Genomic DNA, 16,365 nt, shown 5'->3' with positions numbered 1-16,365 from the left:
AAAGACTCATGGAAGATAGTAAATTTCACCAACATAGAGCGTATATAGTTATGCTCATAGCAAAATGGTAAACCGGGGAGGAAACAGTGACTGCCAAAGATTTGGTGAACTTCCTTAATGAGGAGTCTTTTGTTCCCACATGTTACAGGGATACAGATGCAAATCCATCGTACAGTGTGTAAAGAGATGGGGTGGACAGACTTTTTCAAATATAGTTTGAGACCGGTAAACAGTCCTGCTTGTTTACTCAACTGGAGAGTCCTAACTTCAGTTCTTTACTTTTTAACGCCTGAACAACAAGAAATGGTAGCCGAAGGATTTAACTACAATCCTAGAAATCCTCCAGAATCTGAGGAACTTGCTCAGATAAATGCCAATTTCTGGTCAGTGTTTGTAAATAAAACTCCAGTTGAGTCAGCAATCCTTCAAAAAGAAGGGGAGGAGGACAATTTTGTGTCTGAACAGGAAAAACGCACCATAGTAATGGACTAAAAAAAAGAAATTTACTTTGAGAGTGAAAGGTTGAGAGTTAATTATACGCACACATCTAGCAAACAGAGAAAATTACATTGACACAGATGCGCACCATACTCCGAAGAATGAAAATGCAATTCTTCTGGGACACCAAGTTAGCTGAACCCCAGGTAGAGCCTTCTTCGCAGCTCAAGTCGAGACAGAGCCTTCAAGTTCCTACAACTGTGGTTATACAGTATGGAGGTTTGCAGTGTATGGCAAGGGTTAGTTCTATGGCAGAACTGTACAACGTAGTTACAATACGTTTCCCTGAAAGTGGGAATGTTTCACTGATCTGTGAAGGAACAGTCTTAGATGATAGTGTATGTTTTGACCTGTTAGGTCACCATCCTCACATTGAGGCCTAGGTGAGGCGCCTTCAGTAGTAAAACTGTCATAACAGAACAGTTTTCCCAGTTTGGGATTTAACGATTTTAGTATTGTGTTGAGTGTGAACCATAGTTGTATTGTAGGTGATTTTTATTTTTTATTTTTTTTGCTTCACACACTCACATATAAAGGGTAAAAAAATGTTCAATAGTTACAACAGATATTAAAGTGGTGTCATGACCTTGATATTATGTAAATTGTAGTTAAACTAACTATTACAGTAGTAGAATAGTTTAAACTAACTATTGCAGAAGTAGAATAGTTTAATGTATCCATATATAGAGGCACTATATAGGTGGAATAATTGACAAGAGTCAAATTATTTATGGGATTATCGACCTATAGTATTTAGTCGTTTGTAAATCATGTATGAAGATATACATGTTAGTTAGTTACATTTGGAAATTCAGGGCGGTATTAATGAACTTGTCATGTGGACATTGAGATAGTTTTATATTTTGAAGTATGATTTTCATCAGTTCAAGTCTGAACAGTTGATACATACATGTATACATGCATGTGAACATTAAACAGAGTCAGGGATTTTAGACGTGTTGAGCACACAGTTTATCGTCTTGTAGTGAGACCCGTGTCCAGGACTTTATAAGTTGGAATAGCATATGGCTATGGTCGACGTGGAGTTCGGCTGTTATTTGTCCTGAAAAACCTGTTGAGGTTGGCACCCTGCGGCACCTCTGGTGTGTAAATTGTTGGGAGTTTGGTACTCTAAAATTAAGATAGCTGTTTAGAGCTGGATTTTTATGTTTATTTTTTAACATGGGTATATGTAATTATTTTTTTTTCTGTATGGGAAAGATTAAGTTTGGTCAACTTTCCCCTTATCCTGGATTTAGAGGGGGTGGATATTTTAGATACCCTGTGTCAGGGTTAAGCAAATAAAAGACGCTGTCAGTATTCCATTGGCATAGCTTGTATCAACCCCTCGGGTAACCATAAAGGTCAGCGAGACAGGCCAAATAACACTTTAGTAAGGTCGGTTCGATTAGGATATCGAGTTCATGCACGAGTGATCTCAGGTAGTTATCAGTTATTCGAGCCATGTAAATAATATTATTAATTATATAATTTATCTTAAGATTTGTAGACCATTAGTATGGGGAAACAAGAACCAGCTGCTCAATATTGGTGTATTTATACGAACTTTCACACTATTATACTCGTATTTATAATATAATGTGCGCTTGTCTCTGTAAGGTGAGAGTTTGTGGTTATTTGATGAATAATTTATGTTCGTTTGAGTTTACGAGTTTAAAAAAATGCATTTAAATGAAGGCAATAACTATAAATAGAAAAAAAAGTATATTGAGTTATATAACGGAAAAACAAAAGACATTAAAAATTTGACCAAATGTCTCTCGTGATGCAAATAGGGACCGTTAAATTTTGCTTGGTGGGTGAAATTCTCTGTACGAAAAATTATCTTTGCAACAATATTATGAGACCGTTGGTGGTAGGTGACAAGGTCAAATCAAGTGGCAGTCAAAGCTTCCTAATTCCTTGGAAGAATCTATTTAAAAGACCTTTCTCCCAGTACTATTGCTAAGTAACGTTTTATTGAATATGTTTTAAAAAAAATAAAGACTAAGCTGTTTGCATGATTTGCAGATAAGCGTGGGCATTTGACTGTGTTTGGCATAAAGGGGCCTGTTGTATAAATTGATTTTACTGAAATGCAGTCTATAGCGTTTGATATTTCATTGATAACATATGGCGTATCACAAACAAACAACTTGTAACGTCTCATTTCATTGGCCGAAAGATTCAAATACAACAACATTTGTAGTTTGCACGTGAATTGACACAATTGACTGACTATGGAATGTACTTTGTTACTACGAACGTAAAAACAAGGATTTTACAATGTATACTTTATAAATCTTTGGTCAAAAGAATTAAATAAATGTTTTATGTATTTCAAATTGTTGTGTCGAAATATTATACTGCAGCAACATAATTATCGTGTACATAATGTACCGCATTATGAAACATATAAGGATAAAATAAAATACATGCGCCGCTTTTATACATGATTAAGTAACCACTTTTAAATTCTTTCAATGTCGTAGTTACTTATAATAAGGATCTTATAATGCTGATCCATTATAATAATTACAAAAAGTTATGAAGGGTTGAATATTCCTCTTTTAGTGTTTTTATGCATAAACATGAATAAAACGAAGATACAGAAAGTTACACAGAAACTAAGCGTTTGGTTTAAGAATTTACGTATCATAAACGGAGCAAATTGTCCACGAAATATAGAAACAAAAAAAACAATAATTGTATCATTTGTGCACGTGAATAATTACATTAGATGTATGTTTCATTATAATATTTTATTCTGATTGGCTAACTGCACATCACGTGTTATTCCGTAAGCAGTTGCATTGCTCAATACAACTTTTCATTCATGATAACACGTGCTCCAACAATAAAGTCCACAAGTGAATTAAATAATAAAATATATAAAATTCGTGTTTTCATAATCATAGCTAAAATATGTAATTATAAGTATTGAATGCTTCTTTTTGTAACTTTATAGGGTTGTAAAAGCGTTGACCGTGCGTACAATTTTAGAATGAAGCGATTTCGCGCCTCATACAAAATGTACATCGGTCAACGCTTTTACACCCCAAAAAAGAAGCATTCAATTCTTAAATGAAGACGTAGTATGCAATGTACTATCATGATCACCACAAATTCAGTGAAGGCATTTTGGTGTAAAAAGGATTGAAATGTTACATCGGCGAAGATTTTTTTCTTTTGTATGTGTGGAACTAAAAAAAATAACTTATCGTAGTTTATAAGGAACAATATAAATGTACTGTTTTCGATTTAAATTGGCTAAAAACCTCTCCTTTAATTTAATACCGTAAGGCCACACCAATTTGATTCCTTGTTCGACGGACCCGCCCGCACCTATTTTTTTCAAAACAGATTTTGTTTATTTTTTTTTTATATTCCCGCTTCCCGCATCCGGAAATGTAATCATGTCCATTTTCCGCACCGTTTTTTTTTTTTTTTTTGGTAATTATTATAAAAAGATATCAACATTTGTTTTTAAGGTGGCACGGTAGTATTTCTTGGCCCATAAGGGATAATGATAGCCTTTTTAGAATTTTCACCACTTTCTAACACTGCAAAAAATTCTGCATTCACAGTTAACTGAAGTACTTTCATTTTACTATTCAGAAATGAATTTGAATATGTATCATGACCGTTTACTTTTTTTGCTATTTTTAAAAACCTAAGGTCACTACTACTTTTAGGTATTTTATGGTTGAATACAAAATTTTAAAAAATTCTCAAAAATTCATTTTCATCTGTACATGTATGTAAAATTATTTCATATTTTTCTACACCTGAAAATATGTTCAGTTGATACTGTATTTTTTGTCCAATCACACTGTTTAGATACATTTACCTTAGTAGGGTACACAAAAGAGCAACCTAAATTCTGGAATGCAAATACTACCGTGCCACCTTAACCAAGACATAACAAACTTGAAACCAGTCATGACTCCTATGATTCATAGACTTCTTACTTTGGAACATATTACAATAAAGAATACTAGTCTGCACTCATTTCTTACAAAAACAAATGAAACATTACATCCCTACCCCATCTGGCAGATATTCACTTTTTTTTCATTTTACCATTTTTACTTAAGGAGTGAACAAAACCCAAATATATTATGTTTCAAAACAAAACAGAAGTCAAACATGGTGATTCAGGAGGAATTATTGGATTGCCAACTATGTTTATGGTTAATCTGACTAAAAGAAACAGTTTAAGCACCAAATCATGAAAACTGATATCAAAGTCCCATTCCACATTTTACAGCATGCCTTATATTACTTTAAACATTTCCAGATTATGAGGGAAATACAAGAGTCTTTAGATTGCAGTTAACTATTATTCCAAAATCTGTTTGACAATACATGTACTAGAATACATCTCTAAGTTGACTGTTTGTCTATTCCTTATGTATGCATTAAGTTAAATTATGTCCCTTACATAATCAATTTGCCTTTATTTTCTTTTCACTGTCAGAAAATGTTAACAACTAATGGTATTTGTCTAACCTGTATATAACGATTTTAAACATAAAAGCATCCCACCACACTATATATATGTGAGAATATTTATTTCAGCATGACACCTATTTATCCAAAGTGGGAATGCTTCGATATAAATTATTTTATTTATATAAATAAACAGCGGAAATACCTGTAAAGAACAAAACATTGTATTATATGTCTCTGTTAGAATAAAGTACAAAGAACTTCTGAAGGATTTACCTTCAACTGCAATTATATTGTATGTTGGCGAAACAAAACTATCCATAGCCGCTGCATGTTTATACACCTGCCCTGATTGATTCAGGTGCCTGTCGTTCAGCAGTTATCGTTTGTTGATGTTGTTCATTGGTATGTTCCCGTTTGGATATATAAATTAAATCGTTGGTTTTCCTGTTCGATTTGTGTACGCTTATAATTTTGGGGTCCTTTATAGCTTGCTGTTTGGTCTGTATCAAAGCCCTGTGTTATAGACCGTACTTTGATCTGTGTTTGTTATTATCAGGTTGAGAACAACCCTCCCTCAGACAAGGGGTCATTTTACTGACGAAGAAAAGAAAATAGAAATACCAAGGAATTTGTATAGTTCTTCTATAAAAAAAAACCCTTTGAAAACTTAGAATTTTGTACTAAAAAAGAGGAGAGTTACATCATATTTTAAACAACTTTTTCTCAAAGAGGGGTCCACTTATTTTGTGTTAATTTAACATGGTTAAAGTCCAGGAATATTACAAAATTCTTGGACATGTTTTGACCATTTAATACCAGATAAATATATAGTTCTTTGAGAAAATATGAGCCCTTTTGTACAAACAAATATATTATAACTTATATTGATCCCTCATAAAACATGTAAAAGGGATATTTATAACATTAAGGAGTTGTCCCTAAACTTATTATGACTTGGATGGAGAATTGTCTCATTGTCAGTCACACATACATAGACCAGATTTAATTATTTCTTGGTGAACAGGGAAAAAATACTTCAGAAATTAAAGAAATGTCAAAGTACAAGTGATAAATCAAGTTTTAATATTGTCAAAACTTACTATTTATGTTTACAAAAAAAAAATTATAATCGCTCGCCTTTACTTTTCAAGCTTCTCCTCAAAAATTTGCAAATTAAAATATTTTTTTATTAAAATTTTCAAATCGCTCACTCGCCCCAAATTTTGGAGTCCAAAAATTCGTAGAACAAGAAATTAAATTGGTCTGGCCTAAGAAAGTGAAATAAGCACTGTTAAAGTCAACGTTTTGTTCAAATTGTGACTGTTAAAGTCGAGTTCAAGAGTCCAACAAACCCCCCTTGGAAATTCCTGGCTACGGGCCTGGATATGCATAACATTGTTGAACTATCCGCCAAAGTGACGTGAAGTATGCATGTTTATTTAAAATGAAATACAAAATCATACATGTAAGATAAACTGATAAACGAAATATTAAGAAATTATTAACAAGTATGACTGAATGCATGTACTAGAAGGGGTCAACCTTTTTATCAATTACATTTAAAGAATAAACATGCTTTTGAAAACTGATCGTTTTTCTCTGTAACTATTTAGATATTTACAAATATACAATCTACGTTCGAATTTCAACCGAGAATAGCAAAACAGTTAAGTATAAAATTCATTAAGTATATCGCTGGAGTTTATAAAGTATATTTTTCTCTAAACAAAGTATGGTTGGTTACATGTTCTGAATTTACTTAGAATTTCGAGATTTTTTTCTCAAAATTAACTAAACCGAATTACAAAAAAAATCACATTATTCTTAGTCGAATACCTAAAACTTGGCAAAGATATAAAAAGGCTGGATGAGCAACTTGGCAAAAAGGCCGAATTACGATTTATGTAAAAAAAAAAAACAAAAAAAAAAAACGGACAAACTAATAAAACCTTAAACGGCAGGACCAAATAGACTAAAATAATAGAATAAAAAGACAGGACAGAGAATACAACTTAGAAAAAAGAACTAACTGTTTCATCAAAGTCCACCCTCCCATCAAAATAAAATGGTAGATCTCTTAATCCAGAAACAACTGAGAGGAAACAGTTGAATTAAATATTTAGATGTGAAACCTTAAGATTTTAAAGTTTAAAATTTTACTAGTGCACAAAATTATAAATTCAATGAATTTTATATACACATACATGTATCATTGAAAAGTTAGAATTGCTATGGGATAATCAAGAACACAATAATTATATTTATCAAAGTTGTACATATATCGATGCTAGTTTGTTTTGTTTGGTAAGGAACATGTGTTTATGCTATTTATAGAAAGGTCCGTTTGATCGGGCATATAAAGTATGCGGGAAGAATTTCATGCACGGGTGGTTTTATAGTAGTTAAAGTCATTCGAGTCATTGCAGTCTAGTGCTCTAGATGCTTTTTTTCCAAATAAATAATTATGAAAATTATTTATTTACAGGTTGATAGTCCAAGAAGAGTCGCAAATATTGATGTTGCAGTGCTAGTTAGAGACAAGACAATTTTCATAATTCCCATTGATATAAAATGAATTTCCAGTACTTATTACCTGAATAAAAATGCACTTGACTTTTGCAAGTGGCTACTCCCATGTGAGAGTTTTGTATTATATTGATAAATGTTTTATGTTCGTTTGAGGTCACGAATTAGAACATAATGTACGTGAATACTACGATGGAGGTTATAACAACTTTGACCGGCTACGTGAATACTGATCAGTCCATTTAACTTATAGTACGCGTGTTCTATTTTCGCAGGTGTGAGGGCGAAGGTTTGAATTGGCCAATGAAAACGATCGTTCCTTTACGAGTTAATCTAATAAAGTTTGTTTGATTGATTATGTCGCACTACCTTTCGCTAAGCTTGGCCACATATAAGTGTAATGATGTTGTTGGTGTGAAATTTTATACTTCAATCAAAAATGTGTATATATCATGTCAGTCAGTACTGAAGATTTGTAATGAATACTTTCTGTTTTTCGTCATTACTTGACGTGTAAGACAAGGCGACAGTTTGTGTCCTACTGCGTTCAACAATTATATTATTAATTAGATGTATACAAATACACGGGTGTCATTTTGTTTATCGAGAGAAATGATCGTGAATGAATATCTAACGGCGGTCAAGTATTGAGAGACGATCGTGAAAGTTCTGGTAACGGATCGTGAAAGACATTTAATCGAGAAGACATATGAAAGGTCAGTAAATATTATAATTTAATTAATTACACAGACACATTTACGACAAAATATAACTGTCTGTCAAAATGGTTCAACCTTATGATCAGTATGTCAGAATATCCAGTTTCAAAAGTACATAGTTATTACAAAACGACTAAAGGTAGATTGCTTCTCGACATTTCAATGACATAAAAAATGTAAACAAACACGATTTTTTCACAAATTTGACTAGATAGACTACTTTTATCAGAATAAGGGCATTGTATTTGAATTATTTAAACGGTTCTCATAGTTATTTTGTATAAATATAATCTGAAACTTGGTAAATAAAGAACTATTTACACAAAATTGATTTTTTGGATCGGGAAAGATCACGTACCGCATTTTTGAAGATCGTGAAAAGGATCGTGAAAGATCTGATGCTACGAAGACATTCAAATTATTCTTCAATTATATGACAATTGATATGTATTATTGGTATTGAGAAAGGCTAGATAGGTCAACATCCTCCATAGGTTTAAGCATTTCGAAGTATTAATATTTTCAGAAAATGAAAAGAAAAAGAAATAACAACTACGGCAATAAGAAAAAACAATGGGTGACAAAACGCCGAAAAAAACAATCCAGTGAAGTTGAGCCAATGGAAGAGGTTGAAGATGCAGATAACGTTACAGAAGCAACACACTAATATTGTGAAGATGATGTGGAAATTAATGAGATAGTTAAGTTAATACCAATTCTTATCAAAGAAATAGCAAGGTTTGGATTCCTACAATATCTTTTAATGTTGTTCAATCTAATGGCAAATAAGAAATTCGACTTTTTTAATATTTGCTTTTTATTGTTTTGTGACATTTTAAGGTTTTGGAGTACACCCACAACAATATAAATGCGGTATCCGTTTAAAGAAACCAAGCAGTTCTGGTACATTGGTAAAATTCTATTTCATGGACGTTTTCAAAGGTTTATGACTGGATATAAAAACACTGGCCAATCATGTCATACAAGCAAAGGATTTTATGATCCCGACAACGCTCTCATCAATTTTGCCGTTCCCAGCCATATTCATATTGAGACTTTTAACACAGATCTGAATCTACCCGATATTAAAGGACCCGGTAAATTTGATTTCATGGTAAAGAAAGTTGTTTCAACGAATCCATCCAATTCTTTTGCACTAACATTTGATGGGAAGAAATTGGCACCAGGTTTGACAACTGATTCTGGTGACGTCGATTTTCTTGGATACGAAGAAATACCACTAAAAATTAAACAGGATCAATTTCAAACCATGTATCAACAGATAATGGATTTATAAATCTTACCTGTAATGTTGATTTGGTGCCGCGCAACTTCCGATGTCACTGTAGAACACGTAGTGCAGTCGCTAAAAAAAGTAAATTGTATATTATCCACCAATGTATGTATATTGTATACTGCAAGTTGTTACACCCGACACTTGAAACTTTTGTTTAAACATGGATTTCAAACAGGAGCTAAAATGAACTGCGACGCATAAAGACAATCCATATCATTGCTTTCTCGAGATATAAGCGGAGTAACAGGAAATTTTATTTGTACAAGTACAAATAGTTATCAAAGGTACCAGGATTATAATTTATTACGCCAGACGCACTTTTCGTCTACATAAGACTCATCAGTGACGCTCATATCAATATTTATTAAGCCAAACAAGTAAATAGTGGAAGAGTGGAGGATCCAAACAATTGGATAGTTTTGTAAACAGGAAATTTGTATCAGATGACCTCATTATTGATATTCATGTCAACACTTCGTTGACATGAATATCAATAATGACCTGTGTTGACATGAATATCAATAATGAGGTCATTTGATACAAATTTCCTGTTTACAAAACTTTGAACAGGAAATTTATGCATGTCAACACCGAAGTGTTGACATGAATATCAATAATGAGGTCATTTGATACAAATTCCCTGTTTACAAAACTTTGAACCGAAGTGTTGACTACTGGGCTGGTGATACCATCGGGGACGAAACGTCCACCAGCAATGGCATCGAACCAGTGGTGTTAATAGTTGTCAAAGGTACTAGGATTATAATTTAGTACGCCAGACGCGCAAATACATTAAAATTATTATTTGGGCATTTGTGAACATGTTGTTTGTAAAATAGATGGATGATTGTATGATGAAGCTTTTTATTGTCATGTGAAGTACTCACTTATCACGAGTTATAGGATACCCACATTTTGTATATTGGATCCTATAAACTACATGTCCGTCAGACAGGATTCACCTGACCCTGAATTTGCCTCATTTCATGGATGAAGATTCATTTTAGTGGTCAAGTCCGTATCGAGGATTCGTTAAGCTTTAGGATAACTGTCTGTTGTTGTGATTGTAAGGTGTACATTTTCGACTTGTGCAAGGTTTCAACTAACATTGAACTCATTATCATGCATCATTCAGTATTGTTTGTTTTAAGTTGGTTGGCCTTTTGAATATATACCTGTATGCTATAGCGACGAGGTGTTTCGTGTATGGTGTACATGTATGTCTGCATGTTTCATATATGACCATGATGACTTCAATTGTGTTTGATTTATTGAATGATAGTAAGATGTCTATGTCTGGCTGTCGGTCAGAATTCATATGCACAAAATGTTGGTTATCGTTCAATCCCAAATTACACATGAAATGTGCTGTTTTTGCTATGATTTTTTGTTTGATGGATACCATTTTGGTTTAAACGTTGCATATCCATATTATTGGCTAACTAGAGTCGGTCTGCCTGAAGTGCACTAGACCGATTCACAGAGCTGAATCTTTCTCACTTATTTAGACACGTTATTACTTGTTGTTTTTTTTAACTTTCGAGGTAAAGTGTTGAATAGAAAAAAAGATAATAGCTTTAATGTTCATCCTTATCAAAATAGTTACAGGCTTCAACCACTTGCAGATTTATCAAATGGTAAAAGAAATACTGATTTCTGATTACTAGTATTAAGTCTGGTCACGCATTTTCTTTCACGATCGAAATAATACGTTGCCTGATCTTTCACGATCAAGTTTGATGGAAATTCAACAAATTCAAGGTCTTCCCAAACAAATTAACGCTTTTAATGGAAGACCATACTTTAATTTTACTGTACTATCAGATACACCAAAGATTAAATTTCAAATGTATCATGATATTTTTATAGGTACAAAAAGCGTGTTATTTGTAATTAATTTCATAGACACGCATAGCGCCTTTTGTGTTTTTTTCAAAAAGTACTTCATATTTTCTTTATCTTCTTTCACAGTTATGTTGAGGAAGTTAAACCATTTTGACAGACATATTTTTTTGTTCGGATTTGTTCCGCGTTTTGAAAATTAAGCGATTTTTTCAAAGATTCTGAACTAGAATGTACATTAAATGTCTTTCACGATCCGTTATCAGAACTTTCACGATCGTCTCTCAATACTTGACCGCCGTTAGATATTCTTTCACGATCATTTCTCTCGATAAACCGAATGACACCCGTTAAATAGAATTTAGCTTTCGATGAAATTTGTAACTCTGCGGTTCTTGATACTTCACGTATTCAAATAATAAATCCCGCAGGTAAGCAGTGTTACTATTTGAGACACAATAGGGGCTTCACAACGCATAAGGCTAAATTAATAAACATTGCGTTAAATGACAGTTGAGTGACAATACAAACAAAACTAAAATTGTCACCACATTTATAAACAATCCCCACCTCTCTTGGTTATTGATAAAACAAAATACTGAAGTTAAGGACTTTCAATTTCTAGGAAATATTATGAACTATAGAGGAAATGTTATCAAAGCTTTTAAGACATGTTTAAAAAGGGTATCAAAGTTTTATTCTTATTGAGAAGATATATGTCTAATTTTAATTTTGTTCCCACTAATTCATCATGTAACTTATTTGACATACAACTCTGAAATTTAGTTTATTGATAATTTTCAAAAGTTTGGCGTCCTATAGATGTCAAATTTCATGTCTTTTAGTATTGGGATATTTACTTAGTATTGCGTTCAAATTTTTTGCTTATCTAAAAGACTACGTACCATAATTTCAAAAAGTAAAATCACAAAAATACTTTTAACGCCGAGAAAAATTCAAAACGGAAAGTCCTTAATCAAATGGCAAAATCAAAAGCTCGAACACATCAAACGAATAGACATCAACTGTTATAGTCTCGATTTGGTACAGGCATTTTCTTATGTAGAAAATGTTGGTTTAAACTTGGTTTTGTAGCTAGCTAAACCTCTCAAATTTTATGACAGTCGTATAACATTCGAGTATATTAACAACGTTGTGTTATCATCTTTATCAATGTAAAAACAAACAGATATATAAACAAACATTTACCATGACACAATAACGGGATTTATAAGTACAGAGTCACATCACATGCAAGAAAGAAACACAAAAAGGCACGTAAGCGATAACGAAAGACAAGATTACACAAATTCTCATCGATTAATAAAATACTGACGGGATGTACAAGTACAGAGCCACGTCATATGTAACAAAGAAACACAAAAATGCATGCAGAAAAAGCTCATGAACATAAATAAAAGACAAAAAAACAAAACTTATCATAGAACAATGACAGGATGTGTAAGCACAGAGCCAAGTCAAATGGATACCACCAAGTTAAAAAAAAAGAAGTAAAAGTAATATTCATAAAGACAATTTAAAGATTACTAACACGCTATTAGGATGATATACAACCGTCAGTACCCAGAATATATATATATAATACTTCAGGAACATCGTGTATTATTTGTGAAGTTGATATCGAATTTTTATTAACATGGTCTTGGTACCTTCCGATGATATTTTTAAAGTAAGGACGATACGTATTTTGACTTGTCCCTGGTTCATCAACTTTCTGCTCAGACACTGATGACGTTTTACAAAGTCTGAGTAATTGCTGCATGCTCTTGAATACCAAATGAATGTATATCCCATATTCAGGTAAAGTTGGTATGTTGCTAGTTAGGTGGGGAAATTGATAATTTCAAAATTACAAATATCTTGTTTAAGGGAGGATAACCAGTACTTTGTGAAAAAAATACTCTCAGCTGTTAATTTTCTCCTTGATAATATGTATTAACGTTTCGGCCACAAAGTTAATCGACAGATTGGAGGTATTCCTATGGAAATTGATTATAGCTCCTTTGATAGCAGACTTGTTTTTATACTGTTATGAATCACAATTCATGACCAAAGAAATCTCTAAACCCGTCTAAATTGCATTTAATTGATGAATTCAACAACACATACCGTTACATGGGGTTCGTGTTGTTTATTCTTTAGTTTTCAATGTTGTGTCATGTGTACTAATGTTTGTCTGTTTGTCTTTTTCACTTTTAGCCATGGCGTTGTCAGTTTATTTTCGATTTATGAGTTTGACTGTTCTTCTGGTATCTTTCTTCCCTCTTTTTTTATTTTGATGATGTTTTTTCGTTTAATAATCAAGAATTTTCTAAATATACTGCGAAATTTGCTCAAATGAACATACTTTAAATAAATCAAATGTAAACGCCAATAGCTGTTTTTTCCTAGATTTAGATATTTCAGTTGTACACTGTAACCACCACACTAAAATTATTTTCGTTCCCTATTGTTTATTTTCCTCTTTTTTTTTGTGATAGTGATTTTCCTTTGGTACCATTTTTAAAGGTGTTGATATTTCATAATTCGTTCGTTGTATGTCCGTATCTGTTGTGACGTTTTAGATTTCAACGAACGTAATCTATGTATTACTTGTAAATTATTAAGTCTGGAATTTCTTTACCACAATTTACCTAAAACTTTTATGATTTTTTCCATAGGTATCATTTGGTTTTAAAGTGCAGTTGTATCTAAACTAACGGGATAGCACATACTCAATTTTACGGAGATGTGTTTACCGTGTCTGGAAATTTAGAATCGATCCTGGTAAACTTGCCGATTCTTTAACTAAACTTTATTCTAAAAGGTTACAAATTCAACAGTTTTCAGATCCTTGAATATCGTTATTATTGGTACTAATATTGATTGTGTGATCAGTAAATTAAAAGCAAACTAAATATTATTGTTATATACAATCTGGCGACTCCTGTATCATGGCTTTGCACAAGGTCGAGTTTTTCTTTGGCTTTTAAGACGTCTTTACACTAAATCCATTGAATGTTAGATGTGTACTGATTGATAATGTGGTCTGAGAAGCATGTTTTTTTAATAGTTGATAGTTGCTTTGCACTAGCTGGCAGTAACGGCGAGTCCTCTCGTATTTGCTGTATTTTTGTTGTTGGCTGTACATGAACCTGGTCACGTCCATTTTGTTATTTTGTTAAATCTATTTCTATTTGTATACAGCCGATTCTTTAAGCCTTTATCAACTCATTTTATAGTTCGTTATTATGTTGTAATGTTATTCCACTATCCTAGATAAGAGGAGGGTTGGATCCCGCTGAAATGTTTAACCCCGCCACATTCTGAATGTACGTGTCTGTTTCAAGCAAGGAGTCTTTAATTCAGTGGTTGTCGTTTGTTGTTTTGTTACATATTTTTTTAGCTGACTATGTGGTATGGGCTTTTGCTCATTGTTTAAGGCCATACAGTGACCTTATCGGTTAATTTCTGTGTCATTTGGTATCATGCGGAGAGTTGTCTGATTGGCTATCACACGATATGTTCTTTTTAATACCTATTCTAAGAAAATGACATTATCAAATGTTTGATCTATACATTGACAACACAATATTTTACGTTTGGGGACGTGTTGAAAAAACAATCGGCATTCACATTGGAACCCAACTGTGCTTACCAACTTGTTATTGTCCACACCTGTTTCGTTTACGATAAACAAAAATAGAACTTTACCTAAGTGGTGTCTAGGTTTCAATTGATTGTCTTAGTAAACATCAGAAACGAAAACGTTCAATATTGCCCTGGATCGCAATTTACCATAAAATTAAGCTGAGATGGTGTCTGTTCAACAACATTCTCGAACAAGGCGTCATTTGTTTGTACAGTAAGTTATTCGAACATAGTTACAGTTGTAAATAAACGTCGGTTTGGTTATTTGTGCATATGTCTGTGGTGTCTTTGATCAATTGCGATATCAAAATGTTTTTTATATATATTTAGAGAATTCGTATTTCATCCACATCATTGGTGCATCATTTTGTCTCATGTAAGACTATTTAAATAGTATCTGGAAGTTTGATTGTAACGACTCTATGATGTGTCGATAAAAGATATGTTGCAAAGAAAATGTCTTTCCCTTTCCAACATATCCTCATATTTCAGTGATAGTCAACATTTCTCGCCTTTCCTTCGGATCTGCCAAACTTGCATAACTTTTTTGTATTCAATGTTAGATTGTTCTCGACCTTACTATGCATGAAATAATTGCTACTTGACTTGAGAAACAATCTATTGTAACATCATTAAACAAATTGTTATGATAATCTCAACCGTACATTATTGGTTATGCTTTTAAAGTCATATGAAACCAGTGACTGGTGAAAAATAATGTTCATCCAATTATATATATTGAACCAATGCATGTATATATCATAAACTAAGTCTTCTGTGCACGATTTTATTATTTTTTACGCAAACAAATCGTATAATCGTCATTTTTTTTTTTGTCTGTCATGAAGTGAAAATATGGCAGCTACTTAATTGGCGTGATGTGAAGCCGTAGTTTGCCGATTGTCACCTTATAGTAAAGCCTCGGTAACACCTTAACGGATAGCTCGAACGGATGCCAAAAGCCTCGGTAACACCTTAACGGATAGCTTGAACGGCTGCCTAACGTATAACTTTTTTTTCAATCCGTTGCATGTCCGTTTAACGTACGTTTTATCCGTCGACGTCCGTTTTTTCCGGTGAAAAAATTTTAAGCATGTTCAAAACTTTGAACGGACGTCCAACGGATGAAATGTCCGTTGAACGTCCGGTACGCGTCCGTTTTGTATCCGTTACGTGTCCGTTATACATCCGTTGGAGTTCTGGCAGATAAATTCACTAACGGACGTCTAACGGATAAAACGGATGATGAACAGACCTGAAACGGATAAATGCCAATAAAAAAATTCGCGTCAGAAATGCCAATTAGATTTTTAAGGTTCATGAATTCTTATTATAAATAATCGATCTTAGAGTGAGGGCACGTCTTCACAATCAAAC

The sequence above is a fragment of the Mytilus galloprovincialis genome, chromosome 8, assembly GCF_965363235.1.
Source record: "Mytilus galloprovincialis chromosome 8, xbMytGall1.hap1.1, whole genome shotgun sequence".
NCBI classification, from domain to species: domain Eukaryota; kingdom Metazoa; phylum Mollusca; class Bivalvia; order Mytilida; family Mytilidae; genus Mytilus; species Mytilus galloprovincialis.
This window is presented reverse-complemented; position numbering follows the sequence as displayed.